Raw genomic sequence first — 26,497 nt, forward strand, 5'->3', positions numbered from 1 at the left:
GAATGATTCCTAAATTACGGAATTCTTGTTCCTTGAGTAATAATATACTGATGTAAATATGAATGCCTAAATTTTGTACTATGCACATATCACTTTATTAGCAAGGTGGAGTTTATAATTCCGTTTGATTCCAAGTTTACCTTGCAACATCTATTTACTTATTAGCGACATCTGCCGGATTTTATTTTATTTTATTGATGTGTATTTATGTATGGTGCTTTATCACTCCGTGCGAGATACTGGTCCCGGTTCAGTGATCTGTCATTAGATTGTAATTAAGTCAAATATGTGTCACAAATTTTTTATTGTATATTATTATGTGTGTTCAGCTTATATGGTTGTATTTATACTAACCGAATAAAAGCTTATTGACTTGACTTGACTTGACTGAGAAAAATGTACGTGATGAGCATGAAAAGCCTGTACACCCAAGCTATGTGCCAGTTCGTAAGAAACGCTCTTGTAGAGTGGTAACTGATGGATGTACATGCAAAGGGTGTCCATAGGGATGTGCGACTAACTTCAGGTTTTAGTCCCTTTATATTGACACAGTTCTGGTTATTTTGAAGAGTCCCGTAACAGTTAGTACGTGAAAAGAAAAGAAACAAGTAACTACAGCCTTTGATCTTGTGTTACATTAGGATAGTGTTCCAAGCAATATTGCCATTTAGTCCCATTCCTGTGGGTGGATAAACGATAAATCCATCATTGTTCCTTCTCATATACGAGATCCTGCAAGTTATTCAGTTTCTCTTCTAACTGCTCAATGACCACCCATCTCATGTCATTTGGTGTGTGTCCTTCCTTCAGGAAGTGGTCTGTCATTCCTGTTGCACTTCTTTTGCAGCGTACATTCATCGATGCGTGTCTTCCTGCTGGTCATACTCATGTAGTGAAGCTTACATGGTCATGTGGTCATGGTCAGTTTCTTCTTAGTCTTAAAAACTGGCCATAGGGTACATTTTCCCTCAAAGTTCTCAGATGGAAAAGGTCAAATTTTAACAGTGTATTCTTATCTGTAGACCCCCATTCTCCGGAAAGATGGTTACGTCCAAGAAAGTTATGGATGTTGTGTTCAACGTATGGGTGAACTTCAGGTTTCTATCATAGTTGTTTATACTCCTAAAACTCCAGACTACCCAGAACGCCGCAGCCAGACTCGTCCTTCGCATCCCACAACAAGACCACATCACCAGGCACCTACGAGACCTCCACTGGCTCCCCGTCGAAAACAGTGACTTTCAAGCTGCTCTCTCACGCCTACAAATCCCTCCACAACACTGGACCCCAATACCTCAACGAAAGACTCTCCTTCCACGTACCCAAAGAGTAACCTCCGCACCACCGACCTTGCCCTGGCCCAAATCCCACGCATCTGCAGAGCCAGAACGGGAGGAAAAGCCTTCTCCTACATCGCGGCCTAGACCTGGAACGAACTCCCCCTCAGCATCGGCGAACCCCCACACTGCAAACATTCAGGAAGATCCTCAAGACCTGGCGCTTCGGATGAGACTGAGTAGTGCGCTTCACAAATCCGATTGATTGATTCCAGAAGGGGGTGATGGAGGATACGTCTTCCTTCCAGATAATAGGGATGTCGTCCATGTATTGCTTCCACAATTGTATATGGTCTGTGTAGGGATTGTTATCATTAAGGTTGTCCTTCTTTTGGAAGTTAAAGATGTCCCACCCTGCTACACTAGGGGCAAAGGTGCTCCCCATTGAAGTCCCAAATGTTTGTAGGTAGATGGTTCCTTCAAACTCAAAGAAGATTTTCATAAGGGTGAGGTGGGCACAGTCAGGTACGAACCTTCTCGGAGTGTTGTAATTCCATTCTCCTTGGTCAAGTGCTTCCTTGATGACGGTCCGCTTTCTCCTGCGTTAAGCTTGTATACAAGCTTTCGATGTCCAGGCTCACTAATAGGCTGTTGATAGGATCGTATTCCATATCAGCTAGTAGGCTTAGAAGATCCTTTGTATCCTTCAAGTAAGTGGGGGTATCCTGTACTATGGGTTTGAGAAAAAATAAATCACAGAAAAATGTTGAGATGTTTCCAACAGGGAGCCTATACCTGGCACAACAGGGTGCACTGGTGTTGGAGTTCTGTTCTTGTGAATCTTAGGGAGCATGTAGAAGTACGGTATTCTGGGGTTAGCGGCTGTTGGACTTGGACCTTTTTGCAGGGTTATCCCCAAACTTTTTGCTTCTTCCTTCTATTTTTTCCTGACCTGTTGTTGTTGGTTTTAGGACTCTCGGCACTTTACCACTGCTGATCAGTGCTAAAGTGCATATGCTCTCTGTGTAAATTGTTGTTACAATTGGTTCTCCCTGATTGGCATATTTGATTTACTGGTAAGTCCCTAGTAAAGTACACTTGAGGGTGCCAGGGTATGTGAATCAAATGCTACTAGTGGGCCTGCAGCACTGATTGGTCCACCCACATGAGTAGCTCTGAAAAGGTAACTCAGAGCTGCCACTGCAGTGTCTGTGCACAGTTGTTAACTACCATGTTGACTTGGCAAGTGCATCCACTTGCCAGGTCCTAACCTTCCCTTTTCTTACATATTAGTCACCCATGAGGTAGGTCCAATGTACCCCTGGGGGCAGGGTGCAGTGTATGTGAAAGGAAGGACATGCCCTGATGTGTGTGGCTTGTCCTGATAGTGAATTACTGCCACTTTCGTTTTTCACTATTGCCAGACTAACTGTTCCCATAAGAGAGAATGTGGAGTTTGTTTATAACATCTTATAAACATAATTGCCCCTGGGAACAAGGTAGGAAAATAAAGTTTAGGCTCTCTGAGCTCAGAATTTAATAACACATCTTTTACCAAAGATGGTTTTTAAATTGTGTGTTTGAGAATGACACTTTTAGAAGTAGGCATTTTCTTATCTAACCATTCTGTGTGTCTCTGCCTATTTGTGCATTGACTGTCTGGTTTTGAAGTGACAGGGGCTGAGGAGGTGCATTCTCTTAGACAGCCACCGGGAGGGGTTGATGTGTGTCCTGCCTTTCCTGAATGAGTCAGGGCTGAGCTGAATAGACCTGGGCGGCATTCAGAGTAGAGGGAGGAGTTCTCACTTGCACCAGAATAGGCCTGGTCTGCATTTAGGGTGGTGGGAGGAGATTTCCCTTGCACCTGAATAGAGCCTGTCTGCTTTCCACAATGCTGTCTCCAACTCCTGCCAGGCAGCTGCACCAGAGAGAACAGAACTGGTTTGGACTGGGCTCAGAGACCCTTGCAGTATTAGACCTAAAACCCCTAACCTTTAGACTAATTCTGGAATCAAGAGGAACCTTTACGAAGGAGAATAGCTGGAGAAATTGAGGCGAAGTACTGCCTTGCTGTGTGTCTGGGGTTGGCCTGCAGTTGCTGTTTCTGCCAAGGAAAGGAGAAGGACTTTGCTGTGTGCTGTGTCCCCTGCTTGAGGAAAGTCTCCAAGGGCTTGAGTAGAGCTTGCCTCCTGTTTTGAAGTCTCTGGAACACAAAGACTTCACCCCCAGCTCCCCTGAACTTCCTTGCTGGGAGTTCTGACCTGCCAGGAGTATTTGTGACTGTGTAGGGCCTCTGGAGGTTGTTTCTGCTGCTGGTTGCTGGAAAGCAATGCAACAAACAAGGAAGTCAACGCATCGCTCTTTTGGCAACAGTTATCCGATACAACGCCGTGGTGCGAGAAGAATCTTCCTGCACCGCCGTGCCACTGCTGAAACCAACGCAGCGCCTGTCGCCGCTGCAAGAATCGACTCATCAAGGGATCGGGGCTGAAAAGCTCGACGCAGCACCGCATCGTTCGCTGACACATCCCAGATTTCCACGCATCATCCCTGTGCCACAAGTTTTCCCTGACGCATCACCCGTGGATCAGAGTCATCTCAGAACCGATGCATCACTTCCCCCTACAGACCGGACCCAACGCATCACTCCCCTGTTTATAGCGGAACTGTCGCATCGCATCCACGAAGGTCTCAGGAACAATGCATCTCTTAGTTTTTCGACACGTCTCATAGCTTTGGCTGTTTGGCTTGGTGAACTTTGTCGCAACAACAGGTACTTTTCAAGAAATCACACATCCATAGTTTTCTATGGACTCAGTTGCTGAACCTTTTGAAAGTCATTTTTCGTAATACTTGTATGTTGGATTTTTGTTGCTTTAGTCATATTAAGTTTAGATAACGATACTTCTAAACTTGTGGGGTGTCCATTTGTGGTGTTATCACTGTGTTACTGTGAGTGTTGGTACAAATATTTTACACATTACCTTTGTGCTAAGCCTGTCCGCTCGTGCCAAGCTACCAAGGGGGTGAGCAGGTGTTATATAAAGTGTGTATCCCCCTTACCCTGACTAGAAGCAAGGCTCCCTATTTGGACAAAGGTACCTACCTCTGCCAACTAGAGACCCCATTTCTAACAGCGGCGCAGAGGAATTCTGCCTCTTTTTTGGAGATCCACCCCCCTGCTTTTTGCATCTTCTGCGATATTTTTTGATCTCAGTCTTTAGTTGTGTGGAGGGGTCCTGATAAGGGTAAAACAAAATGAAGGTAAAAGAGCAAAAATCCAATAAGGTGGAACCAGAGATATGTTTTTTTTTTTTAAATTAAAGAAAAATAGCACCAAAAGGTGTTAACCACAGTCACCTGGTTGCACTTGCCAGGGACTTACGTGCACTTTAAGGCTCATCGCCATGGAGCTCAGGTCAGACACAGAAACAAGGTTGAACCCAGTCAGAAGTTTTACCCTCTGTCTTTGAAATGGAATTCAAGAATGCTCAGTGGGGCAAGGCAGCAGACTATGACCCAGAAGTGCTCCACAAGGTCAGATAGCCATCAGAGATCCTGGGGAAGCTGTTGACATTTGGTGGGAAAGCTTAGAGTGGGAGACATTCAAAATATGAGCTCAAGTAAGGTCCCTGGTTGGCCAGATACTTTTGGTGCCTTTATTCCGTGAAGATTTCTACTATCAGGCGTAGTGACTTTTTTGGAGCTCAGATTCTTCCAGCAAGCAAGGCTGCAAGATGTAACTTATCAGGGTATCACAAGGCGGGATACCCTTTCTGCAAGAATCTCGCTGAAATAGATTTGCAACTGTGGAAAAAGCTGGAGCAACCTGAATCTTTGGCCAAGCCACAGCGCATCTTCGGTTGATTGACCGGGCAAGATTATTCTGCGCCCTAGAGGTCTTTGGAGCAAAAATGGTCCTATGGGTTTTAAGATGTTAGGTGGGGAGTACACTGTGACAGTCAATTTCGGGAACAGCTCTTGAGGGGTCATGATTCACTCCAGCAGAAGCCACCAGTAGGGTACAGGGAAGGTCCAGTTAAAACAGGTTGGCTGGGCTTGTCAAGAAAAGAGGCTTTTTCAGCTATTTGTAGCCTTGTAGCTTAACAGGAGGTAAGGTAGAAGACCCTCGGAGCCCACTTCTTTGTCCTGGGGATATGTGGGAGCAGTTCCAGCCCTTCATATTTCCTCACAGGTCTCAATAGCATGTGCAGTTCTTCAGTCTTTCCCAGGCCCAATAGTGTCGGAAGAAGGTACCCAGGCGTGTCACATTTATGCCCAGCACTAGCCTGTGGGTGGAGGAGACTTCTCACTCCTCCCTGACCATTAGCAAGACCACTCCCAGGGGTACACCTATCTATGTTTGCAACAGTTCCTGTTTGCCTTACAGTAAACAGTCCCACACTATGCCTCATGGATGAACCCTTCTTCCCCTTCTCAGAGCCTGTGTACTCACGCAGAGGAATGATCATGATAATGAGCAATCTCCTCCTGACTGGTCACCCTAAACCAGTTCCAGAGGTAGCTCCCCTCCCACTGAGATTGTTACCTGCCTGACTGGATGGACAAAGGAGGGAGATGGCCAGGTGTTAGCTACATCTGCCTGTGACAGCAAAGGGCTCTAGAAGTTAATCAAATTCCTTCACCCAGTCCAACGACCATCATTTCATACCAACACCACCTTTCCGCAGCCAAGGCCTTTGTCTCAGGCTTGGGAGCAGGTTCAAACCATATTAAGGGGGCTATTCAGCTCCTGGATGTTATCTGGACACACATGCAAATGAGCTTCCAGAGGCTTTTGGCATAGAAAAGATAACTTTCAAAAAGTACCTTTTCCTGAATAGGTATTACAAATTCTATTTTGCCATTAAATCGGATTTGAATTAACTATTAAAAAGAGTAATTGAATCATATTTCTAGCTATTTCACAGCCGAAATAGCATTGCTAATTGTAATAATGGAATCCCGTGCTTTCCTATGAAACATCGAGCCTTGCAACCGTGAACATAGCTTTTGGGGCATTTTCACCGAAAGGACGTGTGTAACATTACATTTCTACTTGTGTTACCTTTAAATACTTAGCGTCCTGCCATTATAGGGCCTACATAGGGGTGAATTATTCATATTTAAAGGAAAGGTTTTGCCTGTGAAAATGGTTTATTTTGAATGGTCTAATTGCAGTTTTAAAACTACCAAAGCCAAGCTACAGCGGTAGCCATGGAATCATGTTTCACATTTTTACTGTAGTGATGGCACAATTGGTGCGAGAGCCCACCAGTGACACTTAATTTAGAGGCCCTGGGTATGCCAATTCACAGTATAACCAATTGCAAATTGCTTTAGAGGCAGAGCATATACATTGGGGCCTGGTTACTAGAGTCCCAGTGTGCAGAATCCAAAAACCAGCAGCATCAGTTAAACAAGCATTTGCAATGCAATATGTCTTGCATTTGCGAGAGTTGGAGCTATTGGCACTGTAAATGACAATGCCTTTTAGTCATTTGTTTTGAAAACCTGCAAGCAGTGCATAAGCACACACTATGTGTGTATAGTCCTTGCTTACAGGAAGCAAGGCTGGCAGTAAAAGAGACTGAGCTTTTTTCTAACACAACACTGAAATAGCTAAATATATTCCACTATTTATAAAGACACATTTTTGTAATTCTGTGGTGAAAAAAATATCTTGATAGGATTAAAACAAATTAGAACACTTTACTTGGTGATGTGCACATTTTAAATATTTTTGCTGAAACCCTATTTCCAAACATTATTTATGCTCTATTATCCGTAAAACTAAGGGGGTCATTAGTATAGCGGGCAGATGCGCCACCGTCCCGTATGGTGGTGGTGATCCACCCGTTAAAAATCACCGCCCGCTTTCAAATTCCCCCCGCCACATTACCATGGCGGGGGGGACCCCGGCGGATGGGAAGACCGTCCTCTGGTTTTCCGGCGGTAGGCAATCCGCCAGTATTGCCTACCGGGCGGAAAAGTATTTTATATGGTGGCGGTGTCTGGTAGACACCGCCATCCATATTACAATGCAGACAGGGAAGGCCGGAAAGGCAGGCGGTTTTTGACATTGGGAGCCTGTAGCGGGGCCCCAGGGATTCTGCGGGGTGGGGGTGCACATGGGGGGTACCTATAGTACCCCCCTGCAGTTCCATGTGCAACATGGCAGGCACCGCGCGGTGCCTGCCATGTTGTGCATGGAAGTGCACGACATGCCTTCTTGGCATTATGGCGGGCGGTGCTGAGATCACCGCCCGCCGCAATGTCAGGAATGCAGGATGCGTCCGCCAGTGTGGCGGGCGCATCCTACTTTCACCTACGGGACCCCCGCACAAATGGCGGGCGGTCCCATTCCATGACAGGATGGTGTCCGCCCGCCATTCTGATGACCCTCTAGGTGTTAGTGGGAAAGTTGAGGCCATTTCAATGAAAAATATGCTAATAATCTATAAATGACAGTGCACAACCACATCATGCTTTAGTAATATATTTATAAAAAGTGAGTTTTTAAACATGAACTGGGAATTATACTGCTCCTGCCCAGATGACAATGCTATTAGTGAACTAAGAGGCAAGCCAGGGATCATGTGTGCCCTATATATGGGCTCAATTCTTGTTCACATTGAGCAAACAATTAGTCTAGAAAATAAAGAGTTTTTTTGTACAGCAGAAATAGTGAACTTGCATATTTGAAGGTGCTCCCTTATGTGATAATAAAGAAAAAGGCAGCTCCACAGGACAAAATATCTGCCACGGATCACACAATTTGAGGCCAGTTCACAGGTCGAGTAGATTTTTCAAGTTACTAGACCTGCAGGTCTAGTAACATTTTTATGCTTTTTCGAGCCCTGAGAGTTAGTAAAGAACTCAGGTGCTGGAGCCTGGTTTTGCTGGGTTCCAGCACACACTCAATCAAGTTGGCATCAGGCAGAAAGTTAGGGGGTAACTATGCAAAAAGGGGCAATTTCCTATAGACCCCCATACAAATTGCACGCGGACTGCCTTTGCAAACCACGAGTGAAAAAAAGACATTGCACACTCACTGTGTGCCATGCCAAAGTCACTGCAGATAATATATGTAAGTCACCCCTAACCCTGAGTCAGAGTGCGATATATTACATGCGAGGGCATATCTACTGATGCAGATATGCCCCTGTGCTGCCTAGTTCATTTACTCAAATTCACGCCCCGTGTTGTCAAGCAATATTGAAAGATATGCTAAACTTTCATTAACGGGTGCAGGAAAAAAACAATTAAAAGCCAATGCTACTTGGCGTCCTTCAGCAAAAGAGTACTAAAAGAATGCTTTAGCAAGCACTGATAAAAGCCATTTTGTGTTTGGATAGAAATGTTGCCTCGCAACAACATTTTAAGTTCAATTCAGAGTCTAACCAGCTTTTGCTTCCATTATATGAAATACACGAAGGGTCATTTTAATGCAGTGGTTGATTAGTGGGCTTGTGCAAAATATGAAAAAGACACATGCACACAGCCCTTGAAATTGTAGTTTCATTGGTTAATACGTATAAATAAAGCACCAAATACGTATAAATAAAGCACCGATAACAACTAACATGATCACTGCAACAGTGAAAATCAAAGCACTGCTCCTACAATTTTCACCATTTCATTTGGTAAAACCTGAACATCTTCTCCTTTATTCTCTCTCCCTATCTTGTCCCTCCTCTCCTCCTTTCTGTGTATATTTCCGTGGCTAAACCGGACTGTTGAGTGAGAGAAATGGGAGGGGGCATAAAACAGCTGAAAGACAGAGCGGTAAAAAGATTGGTAAAGTCATAGTAGAGAGAGGTAAATGAGGTAGGGAGTGACATAAGCTAAAGAGAGAAAGATGGAGTAGTTAAAAAGATGGATGTGGAAAGACAGAGAGAGATAGGTGTGGTTTTAGGATAAGGCAGAAGGAATACTATAGACAGGGAGGTAGTTTGAGAGACTGATGGGGAAGACAGGTGACAATGAGCTAAGCATAGGTGGATGCAGTATAGAGGGACAAAATGAGAAGTGGTAGAGAAATACATTCAGATAAACAAAGTAGTAAAGCAGAAAGTAAGGTAAAGAGTAAAGGGGAGAACAAGGCGGAGAAAGGTGAGGTAGAGTAACTAGAACGCTTGATAGAGAGAGGCAGAGAGAGAAGTAGAAAAAGTTATGGCTTAGAGACGGTGGGTTGAAACAGATTGAGATGCAGAGAGAAGTGAGACAAAAGTTAAAGGCAGACATAGCAAGAAATGGATAAAGTAATGAGAGAGATGAAGTACCAGGAACAGTTGGTGAAATGGAAAGAGGAGGTGGAGAAGTGAAGATGCGAACAGTGAGAATCAAAGGTGAGAGATGGGTGTTAGGTTAAGATGAGGTACAGAGATGTGGTAGAGTAGTGAGATGGGGAAAGGGCCGAGAGGTAAAGAGGTGATTTGAGAGAGAGAAGTGAAGTAGATGGAGGCGATATACAGATGAAATGTAAACAGCTCTGTGGTAGAGTGATATGCACCAGGTAGAGGCAGAGAGGAGGTAGAACATCAGGAGGGTAAGAGAGGTATAATTCAGAAACTTGGGGTACAAGAGCAGCTGGGTCTTACCGCCTTTTCCTTTCTTGTCAGTGCACACAGCATCAGAAAAAAAGCATTGGTAAAGCCAAAAGATCAACAAGGGAAGTAGTACTGGATTTGCCAGTGCCTGTTTTCTAATTGTTCCTTTGCATTTCATACGTCTATTGCACAAACGTGTAACTGTAATATCACAAAAAAAGTATTTAATATTTTTTTTGTACACTGCATAAACAGGCACTCATGGAGAAAACTACTTTGGAAATAAAAAGTCAAACAAATGGAAGTGTACATGAAAGCAAACCATGCTCTTTATTTAGAGAATCAACCTCTATTACTCGGACAAGAACCTGTCCACACACTCATTCCACTGCACAATGCTCGCTTGCTGAATGAATATAAAAACATAAAAAAACACATGCTATGAAGCCATAAACATACTGCTATGCAACGAAAAGCACTATTAGGAGAATCACAGAGAAGTAATATGCAAAAAAATTGGAAATATCCTTCAACTCCTTAGGAAAGAACGTCCAAAAACCTCACAGCAAATCATGTCTACAGACCATGTGTTGTTTACAAATATACAGAATTGCTTAGTCAAACTGTCAAAACAACCATGTTTTAGAAAAATTGGAAAAAAAAAATACACAATGGTGATAATGAGTTTACCCTGGCGTATTAACACTCAGAGTGAAATGAATGTTCTCCCGTGCTTGTCGCGAGGGGAGTGGGCTTAAGAAAGGTTCGAATAGTCGCTGCCTTGCCTTCTTAATTAAAGACATCAAGCAACGGTCAAAAATGGTCGCATTTGCAATACTACAAGGGGAGCGGAAAGAGAATATGAAAGGCCCGCCAGCAACTGTCATTATAACAGAGCCACAGACCATAGCATAGGAAGGAAAAACGTGCGTGCTTCGTTCAACTGAGACTCCTGCGAGGAAAAGACGAGTTAATTGTGCAACTCACTGGTGTATTATGCGGCGTTAGATCACAGCTCAGACCACCCAACCGGAGCTATCGCTACACAAGGCAAACTCAGTAGAAAAAGCACAAACCATGTGAGCCACTGTCCCAGACAGGGTTTGTTTTTGATAAACAGGAGATGAAAATACATGCTGCAGTGGGAGGTGCTCAAATGCGACGGAAAGCACTGGAAGGGAATGTTTGTGGAAATCAAGAAAGAGTTCAGAATGCATTAAGGCAGCTCTATACAGTGGAACAGCAGGACAATATAGGCAGAAAGACTCATGAATATCGGATATGGAAGATCAAAGATCTGGCAAATAACAGGTAACTGCAAAATCCCCTTACCATGTATGCTCTTGATCAGACCGTTTTTATGCAGTGGGCATGTATGAACATTTGATAAAACTGGGGTCTTAGAAGACCCCCAGGTTTCGCTCTGCAATGGTGTTGAGCAACTCCTAACGTTGGTGAGTGAAGGTGGAAAGCGGAGGTTGGCGTGGGGCATTCACTGACAAAAAGTAGCGGTGTACAGGCAGCTTTCAGTGATATGCGGAAGAGGGTGTCATTGGGCAGCGGTACATAGGCATTAAGGTAAGTAGAAATGCTCTCAGCACACTACAGGGGGGCAGACATTAAGGATCAGCAAATACTACGCACAAAATCCCTCTGCACCATACGGGAAAACGGGTGGGACTCGATCATTATTCGCAGCTCTGCACAGAAACAGATTGGTCCCACTCTGCAGTGACTACTGGACGCATGTTGCAGAAGATGGGAGGGGCTGGGACGCTGCTCTCGCATCTTGCTTATGCCGGGTTATAACAATGCTCAAGTTGTGCACTGGAAGCAACAAGTTATCAGGCTGACTGTGAGTGCCGTAGTGAAGGTTTCTCGGGCCTCCCTGCCCTCCACAGGCAGCTGCAGGGACAGCTTGTGCACTGTGAAAGATATGCACAACCGAAACAGAAACAGCGTGAGTGACTGCGAAAGCAGGAACCAGGCCCGAGTCGTCTGTGTACCGTCGCAGCCAATGGGAAAGTCGCGGAGGAAGACTGGAACATCCTCACAGCCAATGGCAGCACGAGAGGGGATGGAACAAACTTAGCCAGAGCCAACGGCAGTGCTGAACAGGAAGTGAAAAACAGCGAGGCCAATAGAAGCAGGGATACAAACATTTCACAACCAATGGCAGAGCCGAAGAGAAACGAAAACAGAAGCAGAGAATTTGAATGGGACTCTAATGAGCCGCCATGGTTAATATAAATCGAATTTCCAAAGTGATGATTTAATTTTCCCTTCTACGGTACACGCCCGGTTTGCGCATATTCCACACGGTTAATATCTTGAAAGACCCAGTACAGATTAGAAGAGCTCAAATGACCCACTTTGCCTCACTAATCTACTTCTCCAATGGACACTGCAACAAGTGCTCGCCATTGCCTTGTCCTCCCCGTGACCCTGTGCGCCTCTGAGCTTCGTGCCTGCTTCACAGCTGTGTGAAGACTTTTCTAATCTGCTTGTTAAATAAACAAGCAGATAAGAAAAGTCTTCACTACAGTCGGGAATCAGGCAAGCCAGTCTGGCAAAAAGCCAAAGGGAGGCAACGAAAAACCCTCCTTTCCAATGGGAAACCAGCATTTATCATAAACGCTGGTACGTCCTAATGGAAATGAGGGGCGGGGCTCGAATCCCCTTCTAGAAAAAAGCTTGTTTACTATAGCTCTCGCAGGAGAGGAACGCATGCGCGCTCCAACGCCAGGAGAGACCTAAAAAGAATGGAAGTGATCATGCAAAACACATTATCCTATACTAAGAGTTATTGAAGTGAACCAGCTGCTGTCCAGTGTTTACAGTCAAGGTTGAGACACAACAACTAAGATTTTAGGAGTCATTGATGAAGCATTGAAGTGGTTATTTGCTAAGCTTGGGCTCGTGTTTATACTTCTGCTGGCAATCACTTTTTCTGACCTTACGTGTTCTCAAGGGTTGAGATACAAACTGAAAGTAGAAAAAAACTTCTGTTTGCTAGCGAGTAAAGTGTAAGACTTGCTGGCTTCTGCACCCCAAAGAAAGAGTTTCACAATGATATTTTTTCAGTTTCCCATGTCCCCCAAGAGCTCAGTTCTCACACGTGTGCCTAAAAACTACAAAGAGATGCTCCTCTAACAACCCACATGTTCCTTTAACTCTGTTGATAGGGTAGTTAATAAGGCTGAAGGATGAGAATATAATGTCTTGCAAATATCTTGAGTTCTAGCTATCTGGGCAGGTATAGGATCATAATATATTGAGCAAATTGACGGGGTTGGCAACTTCCAGTCCCTAGTCACCAGCCTCAAATGGCCAGCCACAAACTGTGGCACTGTGAAGACCATCCTACAAGCTTCACTCTCTTTCAAGGACATTTTGGAAACAATAAGGCATTTAAAAATAGAATAAGGAGCCTCAGAATTTGGCTTCCTCTTGCTCACAGAGGCATTGGAGAACCCAAGGAGCTGGTAAGGATAATGTAAGTTTATTTTACTTTGTAGGGACAGTGCTTATGCATTACGCCCTTGGATCTTGACACCATATTTATACACTAACATCAGAAGTGAACGCAGAGCACAAGAGGACATGTTCAGTACTAGAGCGCACCTTCGTCCTCCTCAAAGGACGATTCAGGTGTTTGCGTAAAAGTTGATGGTGCTCTCCAGGACCAGCCAGACATCTGCTGCAATTAATCGCAAAATGTGCGACGCTGCAAAACATTAAAATAAGAGGGTTCTCCCCAATATAGAAATTGACTCAGACTCTGTAGGACCAGGGGTCACCAGGCCCTATGGGGGTAGCGTGGCGCGAGCAGGTAGGCACCCAAAGGCTTACGTGTGAAGTGACCATACAGCACACACATCCACTGAGACAGGAAACGCACGCAATGACTGACACCACACCAGTAGGTTGAATAAAACCAATCAGCTTTATCTAGGTCAACATTAGGATCAAAGTATTTCATTAGAACTAGATTTGGCATTTCATTTAAACATCAAACATGGCATGGAATCAAAGCGCTGCACCTGGCGATTCCTGAGAGCGTCAAACACAGCATTTACGCAAAGCGCTGCACATGGCCACTCAGTAGAGCATTACCCATGGCATTTCCTTACAGCGCTAAACATTGCATTTCATTAGAGCATTAAACAGTACCAGTCATTACAGCGCTAGACATTGCACTTAATTAGAGCATTAAACATTACAAGCCATTACAGCGCTAGACTGGGCATTTCATCAGAGCGAGAGACATTGCACTTCATTATAGCGCTACACAGGGCAATAACACAAGGCGCTAGATGTGGCAAGGACTCAGAGCATTACACTGGCAAGAACTCAGGCGCTCTACATGGCAGTACATTAGAGCCATAAGGGGGGGGGGCAATGTATTTGTCTCTTCCCCCCAGGACAACTTGGGCGGACTCTCTGTGCCCCACCATGTCCGGCGACTCTGGGAGTTAATTAGCCCTGCACGGGGCCAGAATCACGGGGGCCGGGAGCGAGCTTATTCCCCCTCTTCGGGGTCAGTGGGGCCCACCAGGTTCAAGGAGAACTTCCCCGGGGGAGGGGCGAGTCCAGGGCCTCTCTCCGCACAGGGGTTACCTGTGCTGGCGGTCCTTCGCGGGTCGTGTGTGGCACTCCTCGGCCGGGCGGGGGGGCTCGCTCTTCTTAGAGCTCCTCCCGCCAGCCGTGTGTAGCTCCCGGCGGCGTCCGGGTTGAGGGGACTTGGGCGGGGCTCCCGGCAGGTCCAGGTGTGGCCGGGGATCAGGAGACGGCCCGGGTCCTCCTCTGTTTCCGGGGGCTCGGGGATTTCCTCGAAGGGTTCGGAGGCTCGCACCCGCAGCCGCCAATGGCAGCGCGGCCTGCGGGGGCGCGATTGCGGGAACCAATGAGAAAGCGGCGGGGGCGGCGCTCGGGAGACCGCCCCTGTCAGGTGATGGGAGTCTCCGGCTTCAGGCCTAGCGCGGCCTCTACGAGATTGCTCGGCCCAACGAGGCCTTCACTGGGGGTCCCACGGCCTCACGAGGCATACGCTGGATTCCGGCGGCCCTCTCCTTGTTGAGGGCTGCCAATGGGGGGCACGAGCGTCGGGCCCAGAACGCGCTGGCGTCGGCGGGGCCCCGCAGCCTGCAGCGGCCTCGGGAGGTGAGTTCCGTGGGGCCTAGGACTTAGGGGCATATGTATCGAACTCCCCTTTAGCGAATCCTAATTTGCGAGATTTTGCGATTCGCAAATTCAGATTCGCTAAACAGGATGTATAAAATAAATCGCTAATCATTTGCGAATACTTAAACATCGCAAATAATTCGCAGAATCCCGTATTGCGATTTCTTAATAGCGAAATTCGCTAATTAAGAAATCGCAAAAACGGGAATATGCAAGCCTGGTGCAGGCTGATGACATCACAAACAGGAAACTGTAGTGATTGCCTGCACCTGCTCACCTGAGCCACACCCAGAGGCTGCTTGTGGAGTGTGAGGAGGCTTTCCTGGAGACAGCAACCAGCAATGGATCCCAAACAAAACCAGCAGGGCAAGGATGCAGAAAAAAGAAAGAGAAAACACAAGTTTTCAGAAAAGGAGCAGGAGGTCCTCATTGAGGAGATGGTCTGCAGCCATGAGCTCCTCTTTGGGAAGAAGGCACTCAAAGTCCCAGAGGCCAGGAAGAGGAAAATCTGGCTGGAAATACAGAGCAAGGTGAATGCTGTTGGAGTCACCACACGCACCATCGAGGAGCTGCGCAAGCGGTGGTATGATATGCGCCAGAGGTCCAAGGAGAGGGTGGCAGCCAGACTCAAGGATGCCAATCAGACTGGAGGAGGACCATCCACTGCAGAGCAGCCAACCCCCCATGAGGAGCTCGTGGAGTCTACCCTCCTGCCTGAGAGCGTTGGTGGTTTGGCTGCAATAGACAGCTCCGACCCCTCATCCAGCAGACAAGGTAAGATGCATGCCAAATCACCCTGCACTCCTCCCCATCCCTTGCACACTCCCCCAAATGCGCATAGTAAACTCCCAACATGCCAATCCAGCCCAGGTCTCACAGCACACCCAGCAATGCATCATGGGACTCGTAGTACTGTGTCTGACTGTGTGTCCATGACACCATCACAATTAAATGCAACATATGTGTTTTGGGGATCATTGAATGGAAATGTGTCAGAGGTTAGCCATCAAAGAATTGTAACTTTATTGAGTGCCACATGCAGACAGTAACACAAACTCATGTAGTCCCCTTTACATCCACAGCACACGGCATGCCACAAGAAGACAGCGCAGAGGGAGAGGAGCCTGCAGACCCTGCGGACTCCAGCGATGACACAGAGCAGCAGCCAATTCAGCGCAGGAAGCGCGCACATGTGCCCCCACTGCCTCCATTTGAGGACGAAGTCCCAGCAACAGGCGATGACACCGACAGGAGAGAGGGGAGTCAGGGTGTGACAGACATGCCCCGTCATGACGCACCAACACCAAGGCAAAGGGAACAAGCCATATCCAGGTCAAGGCCCAGGAGCAGCACTGCAACAGAAGGAGAAGTCACCGTGTTCTCCGGCTTGGAACAGTGCATGCTGCAGGAACAGCGCCTGCAAAGCAAGGCAATGCGGTCAATAAATCGCCAGCTAGGCCGCATACATCAGGACAATCACAACATGGTAGCGGCAATACATGAGCTCTGTGCCACTTTGAGGGACACCCAAGCTGCCAATGACAGGGCTGGACGATGTGCCAATGCACGGCTACACAATTATACAAAGGCAGTCAACCGCCTCTGCACCACCACCAGCGCACTCACACGCAGAAGCGTAACCATGCAGGTGGACATGGCATATTGCTGCCAGGACACTGCACGAGGGCTAGAGCAGGTAACCACTGATGTGGAACAGCTGCAGACAACCAATGCTGGTGGCAGCGCACTAATGGCCTCTGCTGAGAGTGAGGACACATCGAGTCGCAGCAGCATCACTCCAACCTTGCCAGGTGAAAGACGCCGCAGTGGCAGACAGGTAGCAGGCCAAGGGCGCACCATGGGGGGCACTCACCCTGGACGGCACCGACGGAGGTGATCATCTGCGGGGACACTGACTGCAACACGGGTGCATTTACCCGAAAAGGCTGTTTGCCCTATTACTTGTGCCTTCTCTGCACTGTGTGTACAACATGTGCTGGGGATAATTACAATTTCTTTCATGTGAAGTGTGATTAAACACTTGACACATCATCAGGCTTTGTAGTCTCATTTCCTCAATACTCACCTAAAAGTAGTTTCGTGTGATCTCAGTCCGTCTCTGGCGTCCAGCAGCTGCCCCAACTCCTGGTGCTGGTCTGGCAGGGGGAGCAGGGTGCTCGTCATCCGATGTGTCTGTATCGGTCACATCAATTGTGGTGCCTTTCCTCATTGCCATGTTAAGTAGCATTGCACAGCTTGCCACGATTTTACAGCAGGTCTCAGGGCTGTATTGCAGTGCGCCTCCACTTTTATGCAGGCACCGGAAGCGGCGCTTCAGGATTCCAAAGGTTCGCTCAATGACGCAGCGTGTAGATCTGTGTGCCCTGTTGTAGCTCCTCTCACTTGCATTTGCAGGATCCAGGTATAGGGTCAGGATGAAGTCGCGCACTGCATAGGCACTGTCACCTGCATGGAAAAAAACACAATAGGTGAGTCAATGTCCCCCCCCCTCAAGTGATGTAGTGGATGTATTGATGTGTGCAATGTATTTACCGAGCAGGTACCCCTCCCCAAACTCTCCAGCACTCAGACGTCTGTGTATTCCACTGTGTCGGAAGATGAAGGAGTCATGTGTACTGCCGGGGTATTTGGCTACGATGTCTGTGATGTGATACTTAGCGTTGCACACAATCTGTATGTTGAGGGAATGGTAGCATTTCCGATTCCTGTAGACATATTCAGTTTCTGCTGGGGGTGTGATGGCCACATGGGTCCCGTCAATGCAGCCAATGACGTGGGGGAAACGTGCAATCTGGTAGAAGTCCAGTATCGTTTGCTGTAATGCCTGTTGGGTGGTGGGGAAGTAAATGTGATGTGAGAGCCTCAGTAGCATTGCATCTAGGAAGGCATGGAAGAAGCGCGAAAGTGCACTCTGTGACACCCCACCAACCTCCGCTATGACCCGTTGAAAACTCCCTGACGCCAGGGGGTGCAGGGAGCACGGGACCTGCACATGTGTGGGAATTGTTTGTGTCCTGCGAGTAGGGTGCTCCAAGTGGGGTTTCAGCTCCTCAATCAGGTCCATTATGGTCTGTGGGTGCAGTCTGTACTTGTCATAGATGTCCTCTTCAGTGTTCTGGAACAGAGTGATGCGCAGCCTGAATAAACGTTCCTGTCTCATTCTCCTCTGAGCAAGGGCCCGAATACGCAGCCTCCTGGCTATCACGTACATTGCAGCCATTGTGGGTGTGTTTGTTGCATTGTGGGCTGGTTTTTGTACCTTGCACCAGTTTACCACCTGCAAGCAATTGGTGTTAATAGCGATTTCTTAAATTGCGAATTTCGTAAAATCGCAAATTGCGATTTTTTTCATACATGTGTTTGCGATTTCTTAGCTTGCGATTTCTTGATAGCGATTTTCGCTAAGCTAAGAAATCGCAAATTAAGTTTTCGCATGGAAATTAGCTGTTTTCATGTTTCGCAGCCTAAGAAATCGCTAATTTAGCGATTTCTTATTTTTCTGTGTGGAAGTGTGTCATACATATGAAATAGCGAAAAATCAGTCGCAAACGCTGTTTTTTGCGATTCGCAGCATTTGCGACTCATTTTTCCTTTCATACATATGCCCCCAAGTCCTTTGGGGTGTCGTTTTCGTGCCCAGTGTTCCCCGGTGCCCAGCACGGGCGATCGCGCCAGTTACAGGCCGGACAGGCCGGAGGGGCAATGCCACACGACGGTGGTACTTGGGTAAAGGGTGGGGGGATCCCAGGTGGGGCCAGGGAGCGCAGGGGTGAAACAGCGCTGTTACCTGGTCGATCCCCCAGCAGTTCGGTGGTAGGTTTAGTAGGTCTTCTTTGGCGCTTGTTGGTTCCTGCGCCCTTGGTAGCTAGTTTCTTGATGGGGGGGGGGGGGGGGGGGGGATAGGTTGAGTTGGTGACTGAAAAGAGTTCTTAGTCAAGCTTGGTAGGTTGTCCCTGGGTTCCCCTCCCGCTGGGCCAGATCAGTGGGCTAGTTCAGGATCCCTCACTCAACTTAAAAGGCAGCACCTAAGCCCTGTCACTTCCAGTGACATAGGTCCCTGACTAGGCCCTACCGCCTAAAACTCCTGCGTAGGTTCCCCCAGGTCTGCGTCGCCCCAACTGACTGAAAAGTTTCCCTCCTTTCCTTAAGTATCCCTAGGTCAGGTGACCACTCTCTAAGGCGGCAAAAGCAGACCCCACCCTTATTCTAGAAGGTTCCAGCAAGCTCCAGGAGCTTCCCCACTCTAGCTATGGGCGAAAAAAGGCGGGCTGGTGTCGCAACAATGTTGTAGGGTCTCAGCCAGCTCCTGGCAACTACGGTGCTACTAATAAGGCCACTCCACAGTAGCAGGGGCCTGTGGCAGCCATATGGGGGAGAAGAGCACCTGCACCTTAACATTGATTAGCAATGGAAAGGCGCTCGGAGACCTAAGGCCAACGAAAAAGAGGGTGGAAAAAATGAGGCAAGGGCAAAAACACAGGGAAAGACCACCCTAGGGCTGACAGGTCTAACAGACGCGGATATAGATAATGAAATATCACTTCCCATAATATCTCAAGATGCCTCTTGTGCTGGTGAAGGCAGAGCACGTCGTTTAGATATAACATCACATTACTTTTAAGGTAATAGCAAAGTATGCACATCAAACTCGAGACAGCATCGTTGTTGTGCCATGCCCAAAAACATACCTTTTACTGAGGTTTAAGAATGTATCTACTTTTTCTCATCAAGAAGTAAATCTGTCAAAGTATAACAACATATTTGCTTTAAGTTACGTTAACAAAACAAATAAAAAACAGTAGCACTAAACCAACATAATACTAGTGCTTTCTTCTGCCTCTACTTGCATTAGTTGTCTCATTATAGGAGGTTGTGGAGTACCCGACACATCAGTGCTAGATGTAGGTCGGCATGTGCATCTAGGATTACACAGATAGCCAACCAAGTCTTCAAATGTTAAGGTATGAAGATTTGTAGAGCGCACTTATCACCCAAGGGGTATCCAGGCGCTGGAGTAGGCCTTTCACACTCCTAGTCGAATATCCAGGACTTCATATTCTTGTGGAATTGGAGAAAGAAGGGGAAGGTCCTGTTGTGGTGTGGAAGGACATTCCAGGATTTGGCAGCTATATAGGAAAAATAGCGTCCTCATGACTTGCTCTTGTGGATGCAGGGTATTTGCACGAGGAGGAGTGAGGCTGAGTGCAGTTGCCTGGTGTGTTGGAGGAAATATTAGGTGATGTGTGAGGTAAGCAGGTTCGATGTTGTGGAGAGCTTTGCATGCTGGTTGAGCAGTTTGAATCTGCATTGCTTCTGGATTGGTTGCCAGTGTATTTCTCAGAGGTGGGGCATGATGCATGCATTGCGGGGAATGTTTAGGATAAGTTTGGCCAGCGATGTTCTGGGTGGTCTTGAGTCTTTGTAAGAGTTGATTCATGATGCCGGCGTAGAGTGCATTGCCATAGTCTAGTCTGCTGGTGATGAGGGTCTGGTTGACTCTGCATCTGGTGTCGGTTGGGAGCCAGTTGAATACTTTGTGGATCATGCGTAGGATGAAGAAGCAGGAGGAGGTGACGGCGTTCACTTATTTGGTCATTGAGAGTCTGTCATCCTCCCTTATATTGAGGTTTTTGGTGTGGTTGGTGAGGGTGGGCATAAGACCCAGATCTGTTGGTCACCAAGAGGAGTCCCCTGGAGAGCCAAAGATCAGGACTTCCGTTTTATTTGTGTTGAGCGTTAGGCAGTTCTGTTTCATCCAGTTAGCTAAGTTGGACAGGCAGGTGTTGATGTTGGTCCTGGTGGGGGTGGTGTTGTCGGAGAGGATGAGCTGGGTGTTGGCTGCACAGGATATAATGTTGATTCAGTGGGATCTAATGACCTGGGCGAGCAGTGCCATGTAGACGTTGAAGAGGGTAGGGCTCAGTCATGATCCTTGAGGGACTCCACAGATGGGGTTCTTGGGTTCAGTGGTGTAGGGTGGAAGCCTGATTCTCTGGGTCCGGTCTGAGAGGAAGGAGGCCATCAAACTCAGGTCTGGACCATCTATTCCGGAGTTGTGGAGTCTTGTGATGAGGGAGCTGTGGGAAACGGTGTTGAAGGCTGCGGAGAGGTCAAGTAGTAACCTCCTCACCTTCCCCTATATCCGCAGGTAAAGAAGCATTGGCGGTTTGCATTTGTGCTAATGCTGTTGTAACATTGAAGTAGGTCATGTGTCGCATCCCTACAACCGTGTCTCATCTCCGTTTGAATATTGACAGCGTGCTGTGATAATGTAGCAGTAGCCAGATGGAGAACTGACCTGCTAAAAGAATCTAAATGCAACATATGTTGGTGATGTCTGTGCCTCCAATATGATTTTGCTGCGAGGTGGTGACTAATGTACTTCCAAACTATGTAAGCGTCTCAGAATTCTGGCAAGTGATTTTTTGCCCCTCCTCTGCAGTCTCAACTTCTCCTGCCCGTCTTATAAGTGTGATTTGGTATGATTCATTGTCATTAACTGTCTAGTGACACTTTTAATGTTTTTATTTTACAGGCACTGCACAAAGAGCATTGAGTCCTCTCAGCAGCAAAAAAAGTGTGAGGTTTCAGAAACATCTTCAGGTGTAGGGAGTCCTTGATTTCTTGCTGTAGCAGAACGCCAATGCCGAACGCCCATGCCGCACAAGCCTTCAGCCCCTCAAAAGTGTTTGTGATGTTTCCCTGGCTGTGGTAGGTCCTTAGACATATTGTTGAAATCTGGCAGAGGAGAAACTGCAGCTCTGCTTCTGGGTGGGGCTTCTTTATGGCAATTCTGTGGCTTCCTCCATGTCACAGGGACTTTCCAGAGTGGCCTCTTGCTCACCTTTGTGCTGTCTGTGGGGTGCTATAACTGTGAGGGATATTACTTTGTAGGATTTGAAACGTTACCTTTTTTACTTTCAATATGTGAAGTAAATATATCTTGGCTATTCATTTTAATGATGGTTTCAATGGAAATGTAAGTTAGAGGGAGAAGTCTCAGGAAATGTTATACTGTAATGTATGCACTACAACGCCCATAATGCATCAGAGTTTAAAAAAAAATCATTTCAATGGAATTTCTTTTTAGAAAAACTTATGATGGTACATTGCAAAGTAATAAAAAACCTAACCTTGAGAAGTAGTTGGTGGTTTGGATAGATTGATGGTGGATAAACCAATAACATTCTCCGTCTGAGGAGTAGACGCCATGAGAGTTTCCATAGGTGTTAGTGCTGGCTTTTTTGAGGTTCTTCCATCCCTACCACGTGCCTCTGCAAGACGATATGTGACCTTCTTTGTGCTTTCCTGCAAATCATACCATCCTTGGCAAATTTCAGGTACGGTGCGCTCTGTCACTCCTATTGATATAAAGTTCTCCGCTGTGGCCTTCCATATTCAAATAGCTCTTCATTGCGATGCACACACTCTTCAGTCAGCATCTCCCCTTTTTCACTGAATTAAAATGTTCTCCTCCTGCCACCAAAATCCTTTTCAGATTCTCCGCTGGACACCCTTGATCATCAGATATTTGCAACCCAAACATAGCCTTCAAGAGAGCACTGCAGTCAAACCATCCCTTCCTGTGTCTTACAGAACGCTGATGAGCCTGCATCTAAGCACTTCTTCAATGTGAAGTTATCAAGCTGCATCCAAATGCGGCTTTCACAATTTGCGATTCCTAAGTACTGATTCACTATCTACCGATTCAATAACAGGAAATCGGTAAAATTGCAAATGTGAGTCATGTCAAGTTCAGAATAGCAATCTCCAAATTGTGATTCGGTGTAAAGCACAATTTCGATATCGCTATTTAAAACCTTTGTACATCTGGTCCCCGATTACTTGAGTTGGACTACTACCCGGCAATGGTTAATTTGTAAAATAAAAATAAAAGTACCAGGGCGCTTGTCAGGGGGCCGCTTCCATCAGCCCATTTCCCCTGTTAGTCCTGCCTAAAACAGAAAAAACTACTAACTAGAGAGGATGTGGCATAATGGCCAGAGCTGCTGACTTCGGAGCTGGGGATCCAGGTTTGAGTCTCCGCGTCGGCTTAATTTTAGGGGTGGGAAGAAAACTCTGCTACGCCAGCGTAGCGGATAACGCCAGCCACCCCTGCTCCCGGACGGAGCACGAGCCCCGGGCCCTGTCCCAGCTTACGTTCCCTGGCCAGGCCGGGGAGAGCCTCCCCGGGACCCGGTGGACACCCTTCCCCAGCGCCCGGACCCTCGGCTGGCTTGCAGGACAGGGGGCTTCCGCACCCCGGGGCCCGCCGGACGGAGCACGAGCCCCGGGCCCAGCTTTCAAAGCCTAGATAATACATCAGGTCCAGACTGGAATACTGCTCTACCAAGCGGCAATGTGGCCTTCTCTCAAGATAGGATAGGCAAGAGGGGCGGGGGGATAGCGGTGGCCCATAAAGTACATCTTAATCTGCGAGTGGAAACATATCTTGATCTCCCAGCAGAGGCACTCTACTTTAATATATATTTGGGAAATGTTTTCAAATTGCAAGGTTCTTTAATCTATCGACCACCTGGGCCTAAATCCTCCTTCCCCTCAAAGCTTATGAGCCATCTGGAATCCCGAATGGATCCTCACCCTTTTATTCTTCTGGGCGACTTTAACTACCATCTAGAACTTAGTGATCAACCAGAGGTTGCCTTACTGCTGGATAATCTAACGGCCCTCGGCTTTAACCAAGTGGTCACTGGTCTGACCCATATAATGGGTCACACCCTAGATGGTATCTTCACGAACAATATTGCTGTTCTGGGTCATTCACGCCCCCTCCTTAGCAGCGATAACTCTGAGGCAGCACTGCTTTTTGACAAATGGCTCGCGGAGGCGGCTGAGGAAGTAGTGCCTGTCAAACGCCTTGGTTCAAGCAGAACTAAGCCATCTGCCCCCTGGTACAATAGTAAGCTTAAGGTCCTGAAGAGCACCTGTAGAAGGGCTGAGCGCCTCTGGAGAGTCGACTATAGCACTGACAAAAAGGCCAGTTATAACCATGCTCTATCAGTTTATAGAGAGGCAATTATATCCGCCAAAAGGTCATTTTTTGAGACCAAGATCAAGGACGCAGGGAACTCAACCAAAGAGCTTTTCAAAACTATTACGGCTCTTTCCAAACCACTGTCAGATAGCATCTATCGGCCAAACCTGGAAATGTGCCAGAAACTTGCCCGGTTTTTTCAAGAGAAGGTGCAGGTAATATATAGGGACTTCTTAAATCTGCATCCCAGTCCAGATAGTCACAGTCAGATATTAACATCTACTGGGGCGGACAGCCCTGGCCTCAGCACTTTCCCTCCTATCACAAAAGAGGAAACTCGCAGTCTGATCACTCTGATGAAATCAGGCTCACCTAAAGATCCTTGCCCCCCCCCTTGTCTTGCACCTTGCGCCGGACCTGATTGCTGAAGAACTATGTGTCCTGATAAATCAGGTCATGGAGTCTGGTATATACCCGAGAAGCTGGAAGAGTGCAATTGTCAGACCGTTATTAAAGAAACTTTCTTTAGACCCTCTCATACTCAAGAATTATCGCTCAATCGCCGCTCTCCCTTTTGCAGCTAAAATTATGGAAAGGGAGCTAAATAGAACCTTGACAGAATATCTGGCTACCCACAATATTCTTGATTCAAGCCAACACGGTTTTCGGGCACAGCATTCCACTGAGTCAGCCCTTATGGTGGCGGCGGAGGAGATCCGCAGTATTGTGGATAAGGGAGGTAAGGCAGTTTTGGTAATGCTAGATCTATCTACTGCCTTCGACACCGTAAATATTACGGTGTTAATCCAGAGGCTTCAGGAGGCAGGCATTCAAGGGACGGCACTGTCCCTCCTTTCCTCCTTTTTGGAGGGAAGAGAGCAATGCTTACTTTGGGATGGGATACAGTCGGATAGTTTTCAGCTGCCGTGTGGTGTTCCTCAGGGTTCAGCACTGTCGCCCACGCTGTTCAACATCTATGTGACTCCCTTGGCGAAACTTGTCAGGAAGCACGGATTCCAGTTAGTTTCCTATGCTGATGATTCTCAGCTCATAGTTTCTGCGGCGAAACATTCTACTGACCTAGCCCTTAAATTTCATGGGTGTCTATCAGAAATTATGTACTACATGTATGTATACAGAGAAAACCGAGATTATCGAGTTTGGCCATGGCAGTCCCTTGTGGAATAGATCCTGGTGGCCGGCAGAGGCTGGGGAGTGTCCCTGCCCCGTGCCCAAAGTAAGAAACTTGGGCATGATATTTGATAATCAGCTGAATTTTTCGGCTCATGTCAACAGCCTTGCATCGTCCTGTTCCTTCCTTATAAGGACGCTGCGTAAGATTTTTCCTTACATCTGCGCAGAAATGCACAAAGCGGTTGTAGTGGGTCTTGTCCTTTCTAGGCTGGACTACTGCAACGCTTTGCTACTAGGGGCAAACAAAGCGCAGATAGGAAGGCTACAGACTCTCCAAAACGCAGCAGCAAGGCTATTGCTGGATGTCCCAAGAGATCGATCAATCTCAGAGGGTATCATGGCACTACACTGGCTTCCGGTCCGTCTGCGTATAGATTTCAAAGCTATTTGCCTCGTACACAAAGCTGTCTTCGGAGGCGGGGCTAGTGATGTTCAGAGGCTGTTCACTCCTTATACCGCTGGCCGAGTGTTAAGATCCAGCACTCAGGGTCTCATCAAGATCAATCGGATCAGGAAAACCAGATGGGGCGGCAGAGCCTTCTTGTTTCGTGCCGCCGGACTCTGGAATAAGCTCCCCCACTCTCTCAAATCTATATATAACCATCAGACCTTCAGAAAAATGTTAAAGACACGGCTCTTTCAAGAGGTTGGTATCTGAGGATTTCTTCTCCCCTTTGTGTGGTACTAGCGCCAAGACGCTTCGGCATTCGCTGCGCTCTACAAATACGTATCCTATCCTATCCTAGCCAGGCCAGGGAGAGCCTCCCTGGGCCCCGGTGGACCCCCGTCACCAGCTCCCGGACCCTCGTCTGGCTTCCAGGACTTGGGGCTCCCGCACCCTGGGACCCTGGGAAGCAGCACGAGCCCCGGGCCCGGTCCCAGCTTCCAAACCCTAGCCAGGCTGGGGAGAGCCTCCTCGGGCCCTGGTGGACCCCCGTTACCAGCGCCCAGACCCTTGGCTGGCTTCCAGGATGGGGGGCTCCCGCTCCCTGGCACCCTGGGGCGCAGCATGAGCCCCGGGCCCGGTCCCAGCTTCCGAACCCTAGCCAGGCCGGGGAGAGCCTCCCCAGGCCCCGGTGGACCCTTGTCCCCAGTGCCCGGACCCTCGGCTGGCTTGCAGGACGGGGGGCTCCCACACCCTGGGACACTGAGACGGAGCACGAGCCCCGGGCCCAGCTTCCGAACCCTAGCCAGGCCGGGGAGAGCGGCGAGACGGCCCGGGCGCCCTGTTCAAGGCTTCCCCTCTGGGAGTCAAACTGCACCGTTGGGAGAAG

The 26,497-nt window shown here is 47.6% G+C and overlaps 1 long non-coding RNA gene across 1 annotated transcript in view; it reads right to left on the minus strand.

Annotated features, from left to right (window-relative positions):
* Positions 1-26,497, minus strand: part of LOC146796785 (uncharacterized) — a 496,917-nt gene that overhangs the window by 235,286 nt on the left and 235,134 nt on the right. The window lies entirely within an intron of this gene.

Source organism: Triturus cristatus, chromosome 10 (genome assembly GCF_964204655.1).
Source record: "Triturus cristatus chromosome 10, aTriCri1.1, whole genome shotgun sequence".
Taxonomy (NCBI): domain Eukaryota; kingdom Metazoa; phylum Chordata; class Amphibia; order Caudata; family Salamandridae; genus Triturus; species Triturus cristatus.